The sequence below is a fragment of the Salvelinus namaycush genome, chromosome 24 (genome assembly GCF_016432855.1).
Source record: "Salvelinus namaycush isolate Seneca chromosome 24, SaNama_1.0, whole genome shotgun sequence".
NCBI lineage: Eukaryota > Metazoa > Chordata > Actinopteri > Salmoniformes > Salmonidae > Salvelinus > Salvelinus namaycush.
This window is the reverse complement of record NC_052330.1, coordinates 29,748,097-29,763,296: the sequence shown is the minus strand read 5'-3', so window position 1 is coordinate 29,763,296 and position 15,200 is coordinate 29,748,097.

Below are 15,200 nucleotides of genomic sequence, written 5' to 3'. Positions count from 1 at the left end.
CTGTTATTGACAGGCTACAGCAGTAGGGTTTTGGGGCCTGTTGTTGACAGGCTACATCAGTAGGGTTTGGGGGCCTGTTGTTGACAGGCTACAGCAGTAGGGTTTTGGGGCCTGTTATTGACAGGCTACAGCAGTAGGGTTTTGGGGCTTGTTGTTGACAGGCTATATCAGTAAGGTTTTGGGGCCTGTTGTTGACAGGCTACAGCAGTAGGGTTTTGGGGCCTGTTATTGACAGGCTACAGTAGTAGGGTTTTGGGGCCTGCTGTTGACAGGCTACATCAGTAAGGTTTTGGGGCCTGTTGTTGACAGGCTACTGCAGTAGGGTTTTTGGGCCTGTTGTTGACAGGCTACAGGAGTAGGGTTTTTGGGCCTGTTGTTGACAGGCTACAGCAGTAGGGTTTTTGGGGCTTGTTGTTGACAGGCTACATCAGTAAGGTTTTGGGGCCTGTTGTTGACAGGCTACTGCAGTAGGGTTTTTGGGCCTGTTGTTGACAGGCTACTGCAGTAGGGTTTTTGGGCCTGTTGTTGACAGGCTACAGCAGTAGGGTTTTTGGGGCTTGTTGTTGACAGGCTACAGCAGTAGGGATTTGGGGCCTGTTGTTGACAGGTTACAGCAGTAGAATTTTGGGGCTTGTTGTTGATAGGCTACATCAGTAGAATTTTGGGGCTTGTTGTTGACAGGCTACAGCAGTAGGGATTTGGGGCTTGTTGTTTACAGGCTACTGCAGTAGGGTTTTTGGGCCTGTTGTTTACAAGCTACAGCAGCAGGGTTTTGAGGCCTGTTGTTGACAGGTTACAGCAGTAGGGTTTTGGGGCCTGTTGTTGACAGGCAACAGCAGTAGGGTTTGGGGGCCTGTTATTGACAGGCACAGCAGTAGGGTTTGGGGGCCTGTTATTGACAGGCTACATCAGTAGGGTTTTGGGGCCTGTTGTTGACAGGCTACAGCAGTAGGGTTTTGGGGCCTGTTATTGACAGGCTACAGCAGTAGGGTTTTGGGGCTTGTTGTTGACAGGCTACAGCAGTAGTGTTTGGGGGCCTGTTGTTGACAGGCTACATCAGTAAGGTTTTGGGGCCTGTTATTGACAGGCTACAGCAGTAGGGTTTGGGGGCCTGTTATTGACAAGCTACAGCAGTAGGGTTCTGGGGCCTGTTATTGACAGGCTACAGCAGTAGGGTTTGGGGGCCTGTTATTGACAGGCTACATCAGTAAGGTTTTGGGGTCTGTTATTGACAGGCTACAGTAGTAGGGTTTTGGGGCCTGTTATTGACAGGCTACAGTAGTAGGGTTTTGGGGCCTGTTGTTGACAGGCTACTGCAGTAGGGTTTTTGGGCCTGTTGTTTACAGGCTACAGCAGTAGGGGTTTTGGGCCTGTTGTTGACACATCAGTAGAGTTTTGGGGCTTGTTGTTGACAGGCTACAGCAGTAGGGTTTTGGGGCTTGTTGTTTACAGGCTACTGCATTAGGGTTTTTGGGCCTGTTGTTTACAAGCTACAGCAGCAGGGTTTTGAGGCCTGTTGTTGACACATCAGTATAGTTTTGGGGCCTGTTATTGACAGGCTACATCAGTAGGGTTTTGGGGCCTGTTGTTGACAGGCTACAGCAGTAGGGTTTTGGGGCCTGTTATTGACAGGCTACAGTAGTAGGGTTTTGGGGCCTGTTATTGACAGGCTACAGTAGTAGGGTTTTGGGGCCTGTTGTTGACAGGCTACTGCAGTAGGGTTTTTGGGCCTGTTGTTTACAGGCTACAGGAGTAGGGTTTTTGGGCCTGTTGTTGACAGGTTACAGCAGTTGAATTTTGGGGCTTGTTGTTGACAGGCTACATCAGTAGAGTTTTGGGGCTTGTTGTTGACAGGCTACAGCAGTAGGGTTTTGGGGCTTGTTGTTTACAAGCTACTGCAGTAGGGTTTTTGGGCCTGTTGTTTACAAGCTACAGCAGCAGGGTTTTGAGGCCTGTTGTTGACAGGTTACAGCAGTAGGGTTTTGGGGCCTGTTGTTGACAGGCTACAGCAGTAGGGTTTGGGGGCCTGTTATTGACAAGCTACAGCAGTAGGGTTCTGGGGCCTGTTATTGACAGGCTACAGCAGTAGGGTTTGGGGGCCTGTTATTGACAGGCTACATCAGTAAGGTTTTGGGGTCTGTTATTGACAGGCTACAGTAGTAGGGTTTTGGGGCCTGTTATTGACAGGCTACAGTAGTAGGGTTTTGGGGCCTGTTGTTGACAGGCTACTGCAGTAGGGTTTTTGGGCCTGTTGTTTACAGGCTACAGCAGTAGGGGTTTTGGGCCTGTTGTTGACACATCAGTAGAGTTTTGGGGCTTGTTGTTGACAGGCTACAGCAGTAGGGTTTTGGGGCTTGTTGTTTACAGGCTACTGCATTAGGGTTTTTGGGCCTGTTGTTTACAAGCTACAGCAGCAGGGTTTTGAGGCCTGTTGTTGACACATCAGTATAGTTTTGGGGCCTGTTATTGACAGGCTACATCAGTAGGGTTTTGGGGCCTGTTGTTGACAGGCTACAGCAGTAGGGTTTTGGGGCCTGTTATTGACAGGCTACAGTAGTAGGGTTTTGGGGCCTGTTATTGACAGGCTACAGTAGTAGGGTTTTGGGGCCTGTTGTTGACAGGCTACTGCAGTAGGGTTTTTGGGCCTGTTGTTGACAGGCTACAGGAGTAGGGTTTTTGGGCCTGTTGTTGACAGGTTACAGCAGTTGAATTTTGGGGCTTGTTGTTGACAGGCTACATCAGTAGAGTTTTGGGGCTTGTTGTTGACAGGCTACAGCAGTAGGGTTTTGGGGCTTGTTGTTTACAAGCTACTGCAGTAGGGTTTTTGGGCCTGTTGTTTACAAGCTACAGCAGCAGGGTTTTGAGGCCTGTTGTTGACAGGTTACAGCAGTAGGGTTTTGGGGCCTGTTGTTGACAGGCAACAGCAGTAGGGTTTGGGGGGCTGTTATTGACAGGCTACAGCAGTAGGGTTTGGGGGCCTGTTATGGACAGGCTACATCAGTAGGGTTTTGGGGCCTGTTGTTGACAGGCTACAGCAGTAGGGTTTTGGGGCCTGTTATTGACAGGCTACAGCAGTTGGGTTTTGGGGCTTGTTGTTGACAGGCTACAGCAGTAGTGTTTTGGGGCCTGTTGTTGACAGGCTACATCAGTAAGGTTTTGGGGCCTGTTATTGACAGGCTACAGCAGTAGGGTTTGGGGGCCTGTTATTGACAAGCTACAGCAGTAGGGTTTGGGGGCCTGTTTTTGACAGGCTACATCAGTAAGGTTTTGGGGTCTGTTATTGACAGGCTACAGTAGTAGGGTTTTGGGGCCTGTTATTGACAGGCTACATCAGTAGGGTTTTTGGGCCTGTTGTTGACAGGTTACAGCAGTAGAATTTTGGGGCTTGTTGTTGACAGGCTACATCAGTAGAATTTTGGGGCTTGTTGTTGACAGGCTACAGCAGTAGGGATTTGGGGCTTGTTGTTTACAGGCTACTGCAGTAGGGTTTTGAGGCCTGTTGTTTACAAGCTACAGCAGCAGGGTTTTGAGGCCTGTTGTTGACAGGTTACAGCAGTAGGGTTTTGGGGCCTGTTGTTGACAGGCAACAGCAGTAGGGTTTGGGGGCCTGTTATTGACAGGCTACAGCAGTAGGGTTTGGGGGCCTGTTATTGACAGGCTACATCAGTAGGGTTTTGGGGCCTGTTGTTGACAGGCTACAGCAGTAGGGTTTTGGGGCCTGTTGTTGACAGGCTACATCAGTAGGGTTTTGGGGCCTGTTGTTGACAGGCTACAGCAGTAGGGTTTGGGGGCCTGTTATTGACAGGCTACATCAGTAGGGTTTTGGGGCCTGTTATTGACAGGCTACAGCAGTAGGGTTTTGGGGCCTGTTGTTGACAGGCTACAGCAGTAGTGTTTTGGGGCCTGTTGTTGACAGGCTACATCAGTAAGGTTTTGGGGCCTGTTGTTGACAGGCTACATCAGTAGGGTTTTGGGGCCTGTTATTGACAGGCTACAGCAGTAGGGTTTGGGGGCCTGTTATTGACAAGCTACAGCAGTAGGGTTCTGGGGCCTGTTATTGACAGGCTACAGCAGTAGGGTTTGGGGGCTTGTTATTGACAGGCTACATCAGTAAGGTTTTGGGGTCTGTTATTGACAGGCTACAGTAGTAGGGTTTTGGGGCCTGTTATTGACAGGCTACAGTAGTAGGGTTTTGGGGCCTGCTGTTGACAGGCTACATCAGTAAGGTTTTGGGGCCTGTTGTTGACAGGCTACTGCAGTAGGGTTTTTGGGCCTGTTGTTTACAGGCTACAGCAGTAGGGGTTTTGGGCCTGTTGTTGACACATCAGTAGAGTTTTGGGGCTTGTTGTTGACAGGCTACAGCAGTAGGGTTTTGGGGCTTGTTGTTTACAGGCTACTGCATTAGGGTTTTTGGGCCTGTTGTTTACAAGCTACAGCAGCAGGGTTTTGAGGCCTGTTGTTGACACATCAGTATAGTTTTGGGGCCTGTTATTGACAGGCTACACTAGTAGGGTTTTGGGGCATGTTATTGACAGGCTACATCAGTAGGGTTTTGGGGCCTGTTGTTGACAGGCTACAGCAGTAGGGTTTTGGGGCCTGTTATTGACAGGCTACAGCAGTAGGGTTTTTGGGGACTGTTGTTGACAGGCTACTGCAGTAGGGTTTTTGGGCTTGTTGTTGACAGGCTACAGCAGTAGGGTTTTTGGGCCTGTTGTTGACACATCAGTATAGTTTTGGGGCTTGTTGTTTACAGGCTACAGCAGTAGGGTTTTTGGGGCCTGTTGTTGAAAGGCTACTGCAGTAGGGTTTTTGGGCCTGTTGTTTACAGGTTACAGCAGTAGGGTTTTTGGGCCTGTTGTTGACACATCAGTAGAGTTTTTGAGCTTGTTGTTGACAGGCTACAGCAGTAGGGTTTTTGGGCCTGTTATTGACAGGTTACAGCAGTAGGGTTTTGGGGGCCTGTTGTTGAAAGGCTACTGCAGTAGGGTTTTTGGGCCTGTTGTTTACAGGTTACAGCAGTAGGGTTTTGGGGCCTGTTGTTGACACATCAGTATAGTTTTGGGGCTTGTTGTTGACAGGCTACAGCAGTAGGGTTTTTGGGCCTGTTGTTGACAGGCTACAGCAGTAGGGTTTTGGGCTACTGCAGTAGGGGTTTTGGGCCTGTTGTTTACAGGTTACAGCAGTAGGGTTTTTGTGCCTGTTGTTGACACATCAGTAGAGTTTTTGAGCTTGTTGTTGACAGGCTACAGCAGTAGGGTTTTTGGGCCTGTTATTGACAGGTTACAGCAGTAGGGTTTTGGGGCCTGTTGTTGACAGGTTACAGCAGTAGGGTTTTGGGGCTTGTTGTTGACAGGCTACAGCAGTAGGGTTTTGGGGCCTGTTGTTATTGACAGGCTACAGCAGTAGGGTTTTTGGGCCTGTTGTTGACACATCAGTAGAGTTTTGGGGCTTGTTGTTGACAGGCTACAACAGTAGGGTTTTGGGGCCTGTTGCTTACAGTTTACAGCAGTAGGGTTTTTGGGCCTGTTGTTGTCACAGCAGTAGGGTTTTGGGGCTTGTTGTTGACAGGTTACAGCAGTAGGGTTTTTTGGCCTGTTGTTGTCACAGCAGTAGGGTTTTGCGGCTTGTTGTTGATAGGCAACATAAGTAGGGTTTTGGGGCCTGTTGTTGACAGGTTACAGCAGTAGGGTTGTGGGGCCTGTTATTGACAGCCGTCACGGGGCATCTTGATGTGTATCAATTAGACTGCACTTTGATCCGACTCAAAAGCTGTCATCAAATGCACATGGATTTGAACTAGGTTTGATCTGTTCTCTGTGGGCGGATGGGTGTGTGTATTTGTGTGCGTGCATCTGTCTATGTGTTAGGGCTGTGTGGGATGGAATCTTTACAGCAAATCGGTGGCTCAGAATTAATCATTTCAAAGACAAAACAATATAAATGAAGTAACTTATCTACTAACAGCTAGCCATAAGACAGTCATAAATGGAGCTCCTCTGGGACATCAACTCATTTAGATTTACCATGGACAATTTGTCTGAAACACTATACTGCATTTATGATAGAGCCATTCATCATGCAAAAAGGTTGGCTATTTATTTAGTGGCTTCTGTCATTTATGAAGTGTCCCTCCGAGGACACCGTAGTGCTCTCTAACGGGGAAGTCATGTGACACGGGTCAATTCCAACGATGGATGTTTCACTCAGGTGGAGATAATATACTGTAATCATAATATATTCAATGTAATCAGGGAATGCTGGGTAATAACTCAAGCCCAAAGCATTGGACAGCAGGCACTTAGAGACACCGTACAGAACTGACTGTAGATCAGGTGGTAGAGGTATATAATAATGAAGCAATAGACAGAGGGGAGACTGGCCTAAAATAAATGAGCATTCCTCAGAGATCAAATTAGAGAGGACATGCCTAAGCCCCTGTCTGTGACCACTCATTAGAGACAAATAGGTATGCAGTCATGTGGAACACAACTGCCCCCCCATGTCTATGACGTCCTTCATTAATATTCCCGTCTGCTTTGTTAATGTCAGTCACACACACATGCAGCCTACAAACACACACGTACACCTCTGTAACCTTATATACCCATCAAATCATTATCCCCATGAGCCAAAGCTATTAATTATCTCTCTCTTTCTCTCTCCCATATATTATCTTACCAGGATTTCCATATAAAGTAGCATATGCTATAAAGCAGTGTATTTTTTGCATCATTTGACCACATTTGTATTCATATCGACTTGTGGCAGAATTCCAAAAACCTTTGGCAACACAAAGCATCTGAGGCTTTTGTACTCCAGTAAATGGAGGTGGCTAATCATTGGCCCAGTGAAAAGAGCAGCGGCAAACCTAAGGAAGGATGGATAAGAGAGGAGGCTTGACCTTAGAGTCATCTGTGCATTGACCCCGCCAGCCACAGTAGTCACAGTACATTGAAAATAGGATAATTCAATCACAGGATAACATGGGCCCAATGCTATGGAGTCCATGGACGCCAGGGGGAAGGCTTAAATCACTCGGCCATAATTACGATTCAAGGACGAATCCTATACGGATCCTAGGGAAGATGGATTGATTTGAAGTCAGGCAGTTAGGAAAACCGCAGAGATTGACAAGCTATGTGTGGCACTGCTGGGATGGTGGGATTATAATTTGACCAGCACACAGTGGTTGTGATCAGGATACTCATGGGAAGCTGGGAAGACATCAACACAGGGATAGCTTTTAACATGCTCACCCACTGGCAGGTGAATCAGAACATTATCACAGAGGTTAAAATGTCTGCTTACAATATGGGCTAATCAGTTGCCTTAGGGAAGAATCAGAACTCATAGCTCTCTGAAAGAATGTTGGTTGCAATGTTGGTAGCACCGCGGCCACGACAGTATGATTACTCTTATGTTAGAAAATCAAATCAAGTCAAATCAAATTGTATTTGTCACATGCGCTGAATACAACAGGTGTAGACCTTACCGTGAAGTTATTACTTACAAGCCCTTAACCAACAATGCTTTAAAAAGTTAAGAAAAATAAGTGTTAAGTAAAAAATAGAAAATAAAAGCAACAAATAATTAAACAGCAGCAGTAAATTAACAATAGCGAGGCTATATACACGGGGTACCGGTACAGAGTCAATGTGCGGGGGCACCGGTTAGTCAATGTAATTGAGGTAATATGTACATGTAAGTAGAGTTAAAGTGACTATGCATAGATAATAACCAGAGAGTAGCAGCAGAGTAAAAGAGGGTTCTGGGTAGCCCTTTGATTAGCGGTTCAGGAGTCTTATGGCTTTCAGGAGTCTTAAGTCTAGGCCTTTTGGACCTAGACTTGGCGTTCCGTTACCACTTGCCGTGCGGTAGCAGAGAGAACAGTCTATGACTAGGGTGGTTGGAGTCTTTGACAATTTTCAGGGCCTTCCTCTGACACCGCCTGACATTGAGGTCCTGGATTGCAGGAAGCTTGGCCCCAGTGATGTACTGGGCCATACGCGCTACCCTCTGTAGTGTCTTGCAATCGGAGGCCGAGCAGTTGCCATACCAGTTTTATTTTATTTGTATTTATTTCACCTTTATTTAACCAGGTAGGCAAGTTGAGAACAAGTTCTCATTTACAACTGCGACCTGGCCAGGATAAAGCAAAGCAGTTCGACACATACAACAACACAGAGTTACACATGCAGTAAACAAACATACAGTCAATAATACAGTAGAAAAACAAGTCTATATACAATGTGTGCAAATGAGGTGAGATTAGGGAGGTAAAGCAATAAATAGGCCATGGTGGCGAAGTAAATACAAGGTATTTAGAGGCAGCTCTACCCTTTAGCTCAGTGCGGCTGTTGCCTGTAATCCATGGCTTCTGGTTGGGGTTTGTACGTTCGGTCACTGTGGGGGTGACGTCATCGATGCACTTATTGACGAAGCCAGTGACTGATGTGGTGTACTCCTCAATGCCATCGGAGGAATCCTGGAACATATTCCAGTCTGTGCTAGCAAAACAGTCCTGTAGCTTAGCGTCTGCTTCATCTGACCACTTTCTTATTGACCGAGTCACTGGTGCTTCCTGTTTTAGTTTTTGCTTATAAGCAGGAAACAGGATGATAGAATTACGGTCAGATTTGCCAAATGGAGAGCAAGGGAGAGCTTGTATGCGTCTCTGTGTGTTGAGTGAAGGTGGACTAGAGTTTTTCTCCCTCTGGTTGCACATGTAACATGTTGGTAGAAACAAGGTAAAATGGATTTAAGTTTCCCTGCATTAAAGTCCCCAGCCACTAGGAGCGCCGCCTCTGGATGAGCGTTTTCCTATTTGCTTATGGCCTTATACAGCTCATTGAGTGCGGTCTTAGTGCCAGAATCGGTTTATGGTTGTAACGTCCTGACCAGAGTTCTTATGTGTTTTGCTTTTTTAGTGTTGGTCAGGACGTGAGCTGGGTGGGAATTCTATGTTGTGTGTCTAGTTCGTCTGTTTCTGTGTTCAGCCTAATATGGTTCTCAATCAGAGACAGCTGTCAATCGTTGTCCCTGATTGAGAATCATATATAGGTGGCTTGTTTTGTGTTGGGGATTGTGGGTGGTTGTTTCCTGTCTCTGTGTTTTGTCTGCACCAGATAGGTCTGTCTCGGTTTTTTCACATTTGTTATTTTGTATGTTGTTTGTAGTGTTTCACTTGTTCTTTAATTAAACATGTTGAACACTAGCCACGCTGCACTTTGGTCCTCTCCTTCACCCCTGGAAGAAAGCCGTTACAGAACCACCCACCAAACTCGGACCAAGCAGCGTGGCAACAGGCAACAGCGGCAGCAGCAGCAGCAGCGGGAGCTAGCAAGGCAGAGTGGCTGGAAGCCCGAGAGGCTCCCCCAAAAATTTCTTGGGGGGGGGGGGGGGGGGGCACACGGGGAGTATGGCTGGGTCAAGTAGGAGATTTGAGCCAGTTCCCCGTGCTTACCAGAAGGAGCAGTGGGCTAAATTGAGGTACGAGTCGGAGAATGTGGAGGAGTTATTGGACAGATTGGAGGAAAGTGAAAGGATGGGAGATTATGAGACATTTGATGAGTTGTTGGTGATATTGGGGGAGAGCGAAGAGAGAGAGATGTTGGTTTGGCGTAGTATACACGGTACTCGCCCTGAGGTGTGTGATTACCGTGGAGAGCGGGAGTACGGGCAGACACCGTGTTATGCGGAAGAGCGCATGGTGTCTCCTGTACGGGTGCATAGCCCGGTGCGGGTTATTCCACCTCCCCGCACTGGGCGGGCTAGATTGAGCATTGAGCCAAGTGCCATGAAGCCGGCTCTACATATCTGGCCTCCAGTACGTCTCCTCGGGCCGGTGTACATGGCACCAGCCTTACGCATGGTGTCCCCGGTTCGCCAACACAGCCCAGTGCGGGTTATTCCACCTCCCCGCACTGGACGGGCTACGGGGAGCATACAACCAGGTAAGGTTGGGCAGGCTCAGTGCTCAAGGGAGCCAGTACGCCTGCACGGTCCGGTATATCCGGCGCCACCTTCCCGCCCGAGCCCAGTACCATCAGTGCCTACACCACGCACCAGGCTTCCTGTGCGTCTCCAGAGCCCTGTTCCTCCTCCACGCACTAGCCCTATGGTGCGTGTCTTCAGCCCGGTACCACCAGTTCCGGCACCACGCACCAAGCCTCCTGTGCGTCTCCAGAGCCCTGTTCCTCCTCCACGCACTCTCCCTATGGTGCGTGTCTCCAGCCCAGTACCTCCAGTTCCGGCACCACGCATCAAGCCTCCTGTGCGTCTCCAGAGCCCTGTACGCACTGTTCCTTCTCCCCGCACTCGCCCTGAGGTGCGTGCCCTCAGCCCGGTACCACCAGTGCCGGTACCACGCACCAGGCCTATAGTGCGCTTTGAGAATGCAGTGTGCCCTGTTCCTGCTCCCCGCACTAGCCTTGAGGTGCGTGTCTCCAGTCCGGTACCACCAGTTCCGGCACCACGCACCAGGCCTACTGTGCGCCTCAGCAGGTCAGAGTCGGCCGTCTGCCCAACGCCACCTGCACTGCTCGTCTGCTCAGCGCCGTCTGAGCCATCTGTCTGCCCAGCGCCGTCTGAGCCATCCGTCTGCCCAGCGCCGTCTGAGCCATCCGTCTGCCCAGCGCCGTCTGAGCCATCCGTCTGCCCAGCGCTGTCTGAGCCATCCGTCTGCTCAGCGCCGTCTGAGCCATCTGTCTGCCCAGCGCCGTCTGAGCCATCTGTCTGCCCAGCGCCGTCTGAGCCATCCGTCTGCCCAGCGCCGTCTGAGCCATCTGTCTGCCCAGCGCCATCTGAGCCGTCCGTCAGTCAGGAGCCGCTAGAGCCGTCCGTCAGTCAGGAGCCGCTAGAGCCGCCAGCCAGTCAGGAGCTGCCAGAGCCGCCAGCCAGTCAGGAGCTGCCAGAGCCGCCAGCCAGTCAGGAGCTGCCAGAGCCGCCAGCCAGTCAGGAGCTGCCAGAGCCGCCAGCCAGTCAGGAGCTGCCAGAGCCGCCAGCCAGTCAGGAGCTGCCAGAGCCGCCAGCCAGTCAGGAGCTGCCAGAGCCGCCAGCCAGTCAGGAGCTGCCAGAGCCGCCAGCCAGTCAGGAGCCGCCAGCCAGTCAGGAGCTGCCAGAGCTGCCCTTCAGTCATGAGCTGCCCTACAGTCATGAGCTGCCCTACAGTCATGAGCTGCCACTCAGTCCGGAGCTGCCACTCAGTCCGGAGCTGCCACTCAGTCCGGAGCTGCCACTCAGTCCGGAGCTGCCACTCAGTCCGGAGCTGCCATTCGTCCTGAGCTGCCTCTCTGTCCTGAGCTACCTCTCTGTCCTGAGCTACCTCTCTGTCCTGAGTGGTGTTGTTTGTAGTGTTTCACTTGTTCTTTAATTAAACATGTTGAACACTAGCCGCGCTGCACTTTGGTCCTCTCCTTCACCCCTGGAAGAAAGCCGTTACAATGGTGGTAAATAGACAGCTACAAAGAATATAGATGAAAACTCTCTTGCTAAATAGTGTGGTCTACAGCTTATCATGAAATACTCTAACTCAGGCGAGCAAAACCGCGAGACTCCTTACATTTTGTGCACCAGCTGTTGTTTACAAATATACATAGACCGTCACCCCTTGTCTTACTAGAGGCTGCTGTTTTATCCTGCCGAAAAAGCTTAAAGCCCGCCAGCTGTATGTTATTTATGTCGTCGTTCAGCCATGACTCAGTGAAACATAAGATCTTACAGTTTTTAATGTCCCGTTGGTAGGATATACGTGATCGTAGTTCGTCTATTTTATTTTCCATTGATTGTACGTTGGCTAATAGGACCGATGGTAAAGGGAGATTACGCGCTTGGCATCGGATCCTTACAAGGAACCCAGATCTTCATCCATTGTATAACTCGCCACATTGAATGTTGTTTGTACCGAAGTAGCTAACTCGTTTCTTATCATTCTTTTATTATTCATTGTTATTGTCAAATCATAATTTCCTCAGGGGAAAATCTATTGTTGACGTTATGATGTTCTTGTTGGGGTGCTGACTGTTTGGGTGTTAGGCAATGTTTGCTGAGCTATAGTCTAAGAGCTCTACCTATGCTTCTTGAAAAAGATACGATGATGCATATTTCCATGGATATAATATTCCTACCAGTTTCTTACAATGTTTCACAAGTATCTCTCTCATTAAGACGCTCAGCTGGAGATAACATGTTTCCAACCCAGATAAATATCAAGCCTCCACATCACATCCAGATGTGGGTATTTGCAGTTCTATAATTGGTTTTGCAGGCCGGTACATCTCATATCTAAATAAAAGTCTTCAGAAAAAAAGTGAGGCTGATATTGATATATTCACCCACACCTGCTCTCCCATTTACATTGACAATGAACAAGACTATGTGGATACTGCCTGTCTGTCTGCACTTGTGCTGTACGTTCTGACTCCACACTGCATGCATGTTAGGATGGTGTGCATCATGGTTCTAGTCAGATGAAGATATTGAATTGAGAGGGATCTGCCTGTAGGCATATGAAAATCACATCTGTCACGTTGCAGACACAGAGATCCAGTGTAAATGCCTCGATCCGGGTGTTGAGTCTTTGTCTGGAGAAGCCGCAGAAGCTGGATCAGCACAGATACTTTATTTAATCTTCAAGACATGGGGAGACCGGCTCTGTATTAGCATTCTTCTGCTAGCGGTTTAGAGAAAAGGCTTTAAGTAGCTTTCAGACTGAAATCTCCCATACCCTTCATGAAGAGAGGGCTGCAGAGTCTGCAACTGAGTGTGCACTTAGAGAGTGAATTACCAAATTGATGGAGACGGTTTAAGTGTTTAGGGGAAATGTCAGTGATTTGGGGCGGGAAAGAGGTCTAAATGACAGGGCACAGGGTAAAGGGGAGGGAGTGGAGAGCTGTGGGTCACTAGGCTTGTTAAATGAAGCATCCTACCATAGACAGACAGACATATGCACACACACACTCCATCACGCCCTGTAAGGCTCAGTTCTCGTGATGTGTAACCTTTTTCTTCTGCAGTGCCATTTTAGTTCTTACCGCATGGCTGCATGGATTTCTCAGGCAACACTGATCTCATTTATGAAAAGTGTCAGGGAGGGTTTTCATAACAGCTAGCCTGGGCTAAATATGAGCTTATTCAGCTAACTAAGAGAAAAGAAAACACTCTCTTCCTCTCCCTTACAGAGCCCTGTCTCTCTGATTTTAATAACACCAGAGCTTCTTGATTCACAAAGCTGGTCTCTCTCTCTCTCCCTCCCTCCCTCCCTCCCTCCCTCCCTCCCTCCAAGTTATCTCCATAGAAAATATGAATATTAATAATGGCTGTTGGAAGTGGAGGTGACACAATGAGATAGCTCCTCTACTGTCTGCTTAATTAACCTCATCAGCTAATGCTCCGTTCACCTACTCAAAGGCGTCTTTGGTGTGACATGGCAAAGGATGCCTTTCAGGGATAATAAATTGCTCTTTTGGGAAGATATATAAAGGGGATTACTTTTGCCTGCTCCAAAATTAGGAATCCAAATGAAATATATGAACAAGTGGTTCAGGCCAGCATTTGGATCCTTCCTTGGTCAAATAGAGCAAAGTCTTTGGGATGCCTGCTATTCGGTTATAGTCTCCATCTCCTTAGCGCCATAGATCACATTGCCACAGATCAGCGGGCTTCATGGCCAGATCTCTCAGAGGAGAATACTCTGGACGATTACAGGCTGCAGGGGGAGAGAGCAAGAGAGTGAGAGAGCGAGAGAGAGCGAGAGAAAGAGCGAGAGGGGGAGAGGGACGCCCTGTGTAATGCTAGGGAGAGAGAGAGGCCCTGTGTAATGCCAGGGAGAGAGAGAGGCCCTGTGTAATGCCAGGGAGAGAGAGAGAGAGGCCCTGTGTAATGCCAGGGAGAGAGAGAGAGGCCCTGTGTAATGCCAGGGAGAGAGAGAGAGAGAGAGGCCCTGTGTAAAGCCAGGGAGAGAGAGAGAGAGAGAGACCCTGTGTAATGCGAGGGAGAGAGAGAGAGGCCCTGTGTAATACCAGGGAGAGAGAGAGAGAGGCCCTGTGTAATACCAGGGAGAGAGAGAGAGAGAGAGAGGCCCTGTGTAATGCCAGGGAGAGAGAGAGAGAGAGGCCCTGTGTAATACCAGGGAGAGAGAAAGAGAGAGGCCCTGTGTAATGCCAGGGAGAGAGAGAGACAGCGCTGCATTTCCTATTACAATGTGACAAATACTCAGACCTAAGAGAATATTTCTTTCCCAAAATTATAATTTAATACAAAGAATTTGAAACTATAAAAGATGAAGAAAAAAATCTAATATTTATTGGGTGAAAAGCCAAAATGTGCAGTTTTGGCAGCCAAATATGTGTCCTCCTGCCACAACCTGAGGGACAGCCAGTGAAAAGTGCAAAGCAATGTCGATAATATTTCCCATCTTGTTTTGTTTTGTCTTTCATACCATGTCATATGTCTTCTCAAGTCATATTGACACTGGTCTACTACCATTGCTTTAACATATTGTTGTTCTGATTAATATTGTTGTTGTAGTTGTTGTTAATGGTAATCCCATGTACACTACTACTATTATTATTGCTGTTGGTCCCATCATTTATTTATATATAAATATATATATATTTAATTTTATTATTATTTATTTTTCGATATGCATACTTTGACAATGTAAGTAACAATGAACTTGCCATGTCAATAACGTCAATTGAATTGAATTGAAAGAGAGCCAGAGAGAGAGAGAGAGAGAGAGAGAGAGAGAGAGAGAGAGAGAGAGAGAGAGAGAGAGAGAGAGAGAGACAGAGAGAGACAGAGAGAGAGAGAGAGACAGAGAGAGAAAGAGAGAGAGAGCCAGAGAGAGAGAGAGAGAGGCCCTCTGTAAGTATGTTGGCAGAGCAGTTAAATAGTCATGAAGATATGCATGCACAAACATGCACACAGACTAAAGGTGCAGGTATGCACACACACACACACACACACACACACACACACACACACACACACACACACACACACACACACACACACACACACACACACACACACACACACACACACACACACACACACACACACACACACACACACACACTTTGTTCTTCTATCCTCGTGGGAGCCTAAAATAAATGTCCTATTTTCCCTAACCCTAACCTTTACCATAACCCTAACACTAACACATAACCCAAATCCTAAACCTAGCTCCTAACCCTAAC